Source organism: Pinus tabuliformis, chromosome 9, assembly GCF_031772625.1.
Source record: "Pinus tabuliformis cultivar Carrire ecotype Pingquan chromosome 9, CPIR1, whole genome shotgun sequence".
In the NCBI taxonomy this organism is placed as follows: domain Eukaryota; kingdom Viridiplantae; phylum Streptophyta; class Pinopsida; order Pinales; family Pinaceae; genus Pinus; species Pinus tabuliformis.
This window is the reverse complement of record NC_142307.1, coordinates 54,461,482-54,469,278: the sequence shown is the minus strand read 5'-3', so window position 1 is coordinate 54,469,278 and position 7,797 is coordinate 54,461,482.

Here is a 7,797-nt window from a genome sequence, read left to right as displayed (position 1 = left end):
TGTAGATCAACAAATTATGCAATAGACTAAAGCAAAATACAACATCTACTTCTACAACAAACTTTGCAGAAGCTTAATCGAATTGAGCAAGATCAATGAGAACACATATAATTGAGAATGAGAAATCAATCACACATAACATAGAAGAAATAACCCGAGGAAAGCCCCAGCCTAAAACCCCAATCTCTGTATCATCATGCAAGTAGAAATCTTGTTCAAGTTACAAAAAGAATCATCTATCAAACTATCCTACTCTCTCTGCAATCAAATAATACTGCTCATAGACAGTCAAAGGCTCTCACAACCTTCTTCTCTACCCTCCAAGCCTCCTATTTCCCTGTGCAGTTTTTCTTGGGGTCCAGTGCTTCCACTTGTGTGAATTCCCACCTCACACAACTCACTTGGCTCAGAAATAACTGCACAAACCTGAAGGAAATGATTCCTTCTGCATGGATGAGTTTCCTATATAGGAAAAATCCTCCAACTGATAGTACATTGTCCCTTCCTCTGATCTCAACTGGGTCTCTGACTAAACTGACATGCATGAGTTATTTATGAGAGAATATTCAGTTATCTGGAGAGCATCAATTACATGCATGCAAGCATTAACTAAATGAACTCACAATTAATTCAACAAATTGTTTGAACTATCTAACTGGACTTGACTCAGTTAACTAAGCTAACTAATTACAACTCATCCTAATCTCCTTTAATCAAAGGATAACTTCCTCAATCAATGGAGAAATTGTTGCATGTCTTCACATAGACTTCATGTTTGATTTCCTACAACTAATTAACTCAAGATGAATTAATTAATTATTTTACAAATAGCTGCTAAGATCAAATTCAAATTTTACTTCTCTATTTTGGGTCAGGGACTAACTGAAATAGAAAGGTATCCCAAAATGCTATATATAGCAATGCTATTTTTAGCACTTCCATTTTTCATTCATGGTTGCTATGTCCAACACTGGTACTCAAACTTCTATTTATAGCAGTGTTATTTTTAACACTTCTATTTTTAGCATTTCTTGTTGCTGTTTTCAACAATATTTTTATTTTTTTGCATTCCTACATAAGTTCGGATCCCTAGTGCATGTAGAGAATTAGAGTTCCCCAAGGTTGGTGGATAATCCAAGGTAGTGTAACATCATTTGTAAACTAATCTTAAGTGTACAAGTGTTGCATGCAGTTATATGATCAACCTAAGGAATCGTGAAATTCATTTTGGAGAAATTCCTAAATAATAGGGGCCTAATACAGTGCAATGAAATAGGAGCTCAAGAAGAGGCACAATTTGAGTAAGTCTAGGTCAGAGCTTCTCAGTGAGAAGAGAGATAGGTTATTGTTAGGCTGACTAATCCCTCTTGCGAACAAGAGTAATATCCCTATACCTCAAAGAAATCTACTAACAAAGAAAAAATAAATGCTACCTTTCCCTAGCTTACAATTGAATGAAACAAAAAAATATGAGAGAGGTCACTTACCGTTAAATCGAAATGCCTGATGAAGTCCCTCCTAGTGCCTTCGACTGTTCACTTCTCCTTGATGCTTTATAGATCGTTCCAACACTTCCTATAGCTTCCCCATGATGTCCTAAAGGGTATTTGCATAGACAAAAACATACACGAGATCAAAGTATCCAGTATATAGCATAAAAGATAAATGGACTAATTAAATCAATCATATATCATAAATGGATCTATATGCAATCATAACCTATGTGGGTGATCAAGGAAGCCCACAAATGATATCAAATAAGAAATAATTTGGAAATAACAGTTGCTTTAATATTAATAAAATGGACATTAAACTTACAACCTCGAAGCCTTGATGTTACAAGTCTCTTCTCACAATATCCAACTCTCTCCTTGAATGAATAGCCTCATAGCCTTATTTCTGCAGCATAAGCCTACTTCCAACAATTCTCCTCAATCCTCAAGCATGTGTTAGATTTATACGCCAAGAGTGGGAAGTTTTATATCCATTTCTCAAGGGATGAGATTCACTAATGGTGGGATAGGGGTTCCACAAAGAGAAGGAGGTAGCTCCATGATGGGAGGGATTAGGGTTGAATAGGGATCCATTCGAAGCTTGTTAGTTGGGAAATATTCAACTAACAATGCTTCTAGACTTTAATTTTTATTTTTACTTGCATTAATTCATGTGCACAAGCTGGAGCGATGAACCCTAGCTTCATGATCGCCGCCCCCTCTCCTCTGGCCGCCGCCTGGTCTCTGTTCGACTAGGATGAGGACGACGAAGCGAGTCTCAGCCTCAAGGCGCTGGTTTTCACTTCAAGTAATGACTTGCAGGCTGGAACGATGAATCTTTTTTTCTTGGATGCCGCTTCCCATCCTCTGGCTGCCGCATGGCCCCTGTTCAGCCAAGAAAAAATGATGGACGCAGTTGAGGCGCAGGTGTTTCGTTCCTCTGGAGAACTGGAAGTCTCTGTGTTGGCTCATAATAAACTCGGCAAACATATTGAAACGGAGAAGGTTCTTGCAGACATCCGTCAAGCAAAGTTCCAATCCAGCATCCAGGGCAGCCGCGGCAAGCACAGTGCGGGATCATTATGCCTTCACGGCAGATCTGCACACGCCATTATGGCCTCGACCGGACAGTTATCCGTGCGCTTTGGCCACAAACCAGAGCAGGAGATCTCAATGATAGCTTGGTCTCTGATAAGATCTGGGGAAATCACTCGCTCTCCGAAGCACAGTCTTTGCTTCAGATCTGACAAAGATCAGCCAGATCCGGCTACCCAGAAGGTAGAACAATCTTCACTATGGCCAGATCCAAAGATCTGTACTCATCCTGGCCAAGATCTTGCAGGTCTGCTCCCCCGGATGGGAAATGACCAGGGCGGATCTGCTCTAGGAAGCTCAAAGCCCTTACCTGACTCCTTTCAGATCCAAATCTCTCAGCCTATAGGTAGAACCATCATGCAATGGGTTAGCCCTTCAGATCTGGTGCAGGAACTCAAACTGAATCTAGAGCGCAGAATGGGGATCCCTTCAAGCTTTCAGCGTCTCCTCTTTCAAGGTAAACAACTTGAAGACCCTTTTCCCCTCTCTGCTTACAGCATTTCCAGGAACAGCTCTGTGGTGGTAACCCTTCGTTTGAGAGGAGGTGCAGCGGGACAGTCTTCCTCTTCTCGGCCTTTCTCATACAAAGATGTTGTTCACTCTGAGATCCCCAAACCCCCGGAAGCCCTTAAATCTAAGGCCTTCTTGGTTGACAAGATTGAAGAAGTACCCTCTATTGAACTCATTCATGAAGATCTGGCTTCCCATCTTCAAGAATTTGCAGAAAGAGCCATCATTTGCAGATTCAACGGATTGTGGTCGCGATCTCAGGATCTCTATGCGTGGATCCATGCAAACTGGACACATCATTGTAAGATCTTTTTTTGTTCGAAAGGTTATTTAATTGTTTTATTTGACAACAGTAAGCACTATGAAAAGTCCTTAGCAGAAGGCCCTTGGTTCATGGGAACTGCAGGACTGTTCCTGACTCCTTGGTTCCCAGATTTTGATCCAGCTACCGCAGTCATTACTAAGACACCTGTATGGATCCGGCTTCCAAACTTACCTGCCCACCTATGGAGTACTCGTGTCTTCAGAGCCATAGGAGACACCTTGGGCAGCTTCATTCATGGTGATTTATAGTGGGAAGCCAAATGTCTCTACTCATATGCAAGAATATGTGTGGAATTAGATCTGAGCAAAGGACTTCCAGAACAAATCAATCTCAAGATTAACGACTTCGTCTGGACCCAGAAATTGGATTACTAGAATACTGCTTTTCGGTGCCACCATTGCCACCAATCTGGGCATTTGCAGAATACATGTCCATCTCGCCCAGCAAAAAAGAACAAGGCCAACATCTCCAAGACCAAGGCTAAACGATGGGCTCCTTGTTCTCCTCCTCCTGTTGTGAATTCTGATTCCGCCAGCTCTGAAGATGAAGATAGTGATGAAGAATTGAATCAGCCGCCTCATTTCGTGGCCCCTCCCTTAGATGGTCTGGCGCCTCCCACTGATTCAGCCATTGCTCAGAAACGTGTCCATTTGTCCTCCTCCTCTGATTCAGAAAAGGAAGGCTCTCCTGTGGAGGACCCCAATCTTCAAGTTGTTATTGCTCATCCACCCCAAAATGGTTGGGTTGAAGTCAAAAAAAGGAAAGGGAAAAAGCTTCGTGTTGATTCCTCTACCCTTTCAAGGTAGGAATCACTGCTTCTTTTTTACCAGTACTTGTTGTAGCTCCTTGCTTGCTTAATTCCTTCTCCGGAACCGAGGTTGATAGTCTTATCATTTCCGGTTGCCGGTTTTCTGCCTCTCTGGAAGGTATCCTCTTGTACAATATTTTTGCTTAATAGAATTAGTCTTAATCGAGAAAAAAAATTCATGTGCACAAGCCATAGTGTAATACAGAGCGCACTTATGCGTAGTTTCTAATGGACCTTTCTGCATATGCACAAAAAATGACTAGGGAACTGCGTAGGAAGCCAAAAATAAGATTTTGAGCCATGGGATCTAGGAATTTCATTCTCTTTGGGATAGTTTGGATTCTAACCTTGCAAGGGGATGCTTTGGAACACATTTATGGATAGCGAAAGATCCAAACCAATGGTCATTTTCCTAATGTGACAAAATGATGTGTAAAAGATTGCCCCCTAAAGTGCAAAGTTAGAAGAGATGTTCGATGACTGAAGCGCTTTATCATGTCAAGGTTTGGGTTAGAGACTGTAGCCGGAGACTTGAAACAATCAATCAAATATTACAATGCAATATATAATCAACATTGAGGTAGGAATTCCCATACTCAAGAGTATAAATGTCTCAAAGGACCAGTACAGAAATTCATCTGAAGGTCCATGTCAATAGAAGACATAGTATGGATGCAGCCATCAATGGATCTATGTTTACAATCATGAATATTTAATAAATCCATGTAGCCACAGATGTATGAAACCCGATCCAGAGTCTTGATCTCCATCTCTCGATCCATAGTACGAATCTAGCCTTGCGAGTGAATGTCTCGTAGTCAAACATGGTAGAAACAACTTGATCGCTGGTCAATAATGTGATCTGTTAATAAGTATGAGAGGAACCACCAATAATTAAAATGGATATCAAGGTACTTCAAGTACAATATACAAAGTGTGAATGATGTGTCGATTTTGAACAGTCGTATAATCATTCGATCAAAGACCAATGATGGACCTGTCGTCGAAGGCGAGAAACCTGCCATTGAGGCACGCAGACCCCAAGGTACTGAAGGTTTCTAAATCAATTTCCTAGATAGTGAGTTGAAGTCGATAGGAAGAAAATTGTGGCAAGAGGGCCTATGACATGAAACTCGTGTCAAGTTTTGAAGAACAACAGCTTGGAGTAATCTAGGACTGACTCAGGGATGGTCAATGCAATTGAAGGCTATGAATTCCAAAGTAATTTGACTGAGGTTGGAATTATCTTGAACATATCAGTGACAGGACATTCTGACTTTGCAGCATATGACTCAAAAATAATACCCAAAACCAACTGAAGACTTTTAATGAGGTATGGTTAATTGAGAGGCAAATGGATTTCCCAACCCAGACACAAAAAGTGATGAAGTGTCATGTTGAAGAGCAACATACTTCCTAATACAAAAAAAGGGTTATTTCCCACTTTTCCCCCACCATTATTGGAAAGTACCTCTTTATTTTTTACAAGCTTGAGGAGGATAACATATGCTTGTCATGTAAGCTCATCCTTCGGATGAGTCCTTCGAAGTATTTTTAACAAACCTTAGGAAGGAGTGGTTCAGTCTCGTCATGCTTAACGAGTCCTGCACTGTTTATATTTTACGAGTCCAGTGAATGGGTAACTCAATGTTGTTTTCATGTTTAAAGAGTTTGAAAAGACAAAAAAGGAAAAATCGTTCAGTTCTTTCAAAGTAAATTTTAATGAGCCCGGAGAAAGTAAATCTCAGTGTTTTTAGTTTTAGGGAGTCAAGAGAAAAAAATAAGTAAACTCCATAGTGTCCTTTTTCGTAAATTGAGTCCCTCAAACTGAAAAAGGGTAAAATAATGTGAGAGAGAACTCTATTGACCATGATCAATGAGCATATACCTTTTTCGTAAATAGTCTAGTTCAGTCCGTAAAAGGAGTAAAATTATACTAAATAGATGATTGTTCATTTTCTTTTATGAGTTCGAACATTCAAGTACTTGGTGATATTTTCATGTGTTAGGGAATTTGAAAAGGGCGCAAAAAGAACTCCTTGTTTCATTTTTTGTAAGTTTTTAACAAGTTCAAAAAAGTGATAAAAATATACTCAATGCCAAAATGATTCGTTTTCGTAAACAACATGTGATCTGCACACTTAAACTCAAAAATTATCGTCACTACTCAAAAATATAGTCAAAAACATTATAAATTTGGATTTCAGAGGCTAATAGGCAAAAAATAATATTTTAATAGGCCTAAAAACTTATAAAAACCCAAAAACGTAAAAAACTTTTTACGATTTGTATGTTTTTACCCTTTGAGAGTGATAAAGTGTATTTTTTACCAAGATATCAGAGGCATATTTTGGGAAAACCATTGGACGAATTCACGAGCCATCTTCTCCAAGTAAATCATCTCTCTGATATCTTCATTTTCATGGTTTTTATTTCACATTTGACAGTGGATTTTTGTTTTTTGGGGATGGTTTTCAAATGGGAAATTGCCCTTGATGTGTGCAGTTCACCCTTATGTGGTGTAGTATACCTAGGGGGATAATATGGGGTACAGACGGAGGTACCCAAGGGAATAATGTAATAATGGGATGGGCCATAGTAATAAATAAGGTGGTTAACCAGTATCATGTAAGGGACCACAAGTAGTTAGCAATAATGTAATAAGCCCATGGTATTAGATAGATGGTTTTGAGGGAACCATGGTAATGACCCATGGTATTGTATGTATGAGGACTATATAGAGGCTAGAGACTCCCCATTGAGAGATGTTAAGGATTATTGTATGAACAGGTGTATGGCTTATGGAGTGTTCTCCTTCCTTAAAGAGTGAATGTATGGTGTTGCCCTACCTTAAGGGTTTTTGATTAATAAAGTGAAGCATTTCTATCTTGTTATTTCTTGGGTTTATATTTATTATCATATATTTTCAGATCAGATCTATAACAAATGGTATCAGAGCTATAACAAGTGGTATCAGAGCATTTTCTTGGGAAAAACCATGGAAAATTTTAGGGGCAAATGTTCGCCCTTTGGCGAAATTAAGGGGTTTTAAATTTTTAGTGGATGAATATTTTGTATCATAGTACATTTTTAAAAATCGCCTCAAATAGCCCACCTTATTTTAAGGGAGAGGGTAAAAAAGGTAAATTTAGCCCTTGAAATTAGGAGTTACAACCTTCCATTCGCCCTAATTTTCAAGAATAGGTTTTATTTAAGTGAATCCTATGGACCAAATACCATATTTATAAAAGAGGTATGGTAAATTAATAAAAATATAAATAAATAAGAGGTATGGTAAATAAATAAAACAATTTTTATATTTACTCCATAAGTCACCTTATATACATGCAAGGGTGTAAACAAATAAAAATATAAATAAAGTGGAGGTATGGTAAAGAAATAAAACCTCTTTTTATACTTACTCAAAAGGTATGGTAAATAAATAAAAATATAAATAAACTAGACGTATGGTAAATAAATAAAACCTCTTTTTATATTTATTCCATAACCCTCTTTCTATTTATGAAGGCTCAAAAAAGAGGTTTTATTTAAGTGAATCCTATAGG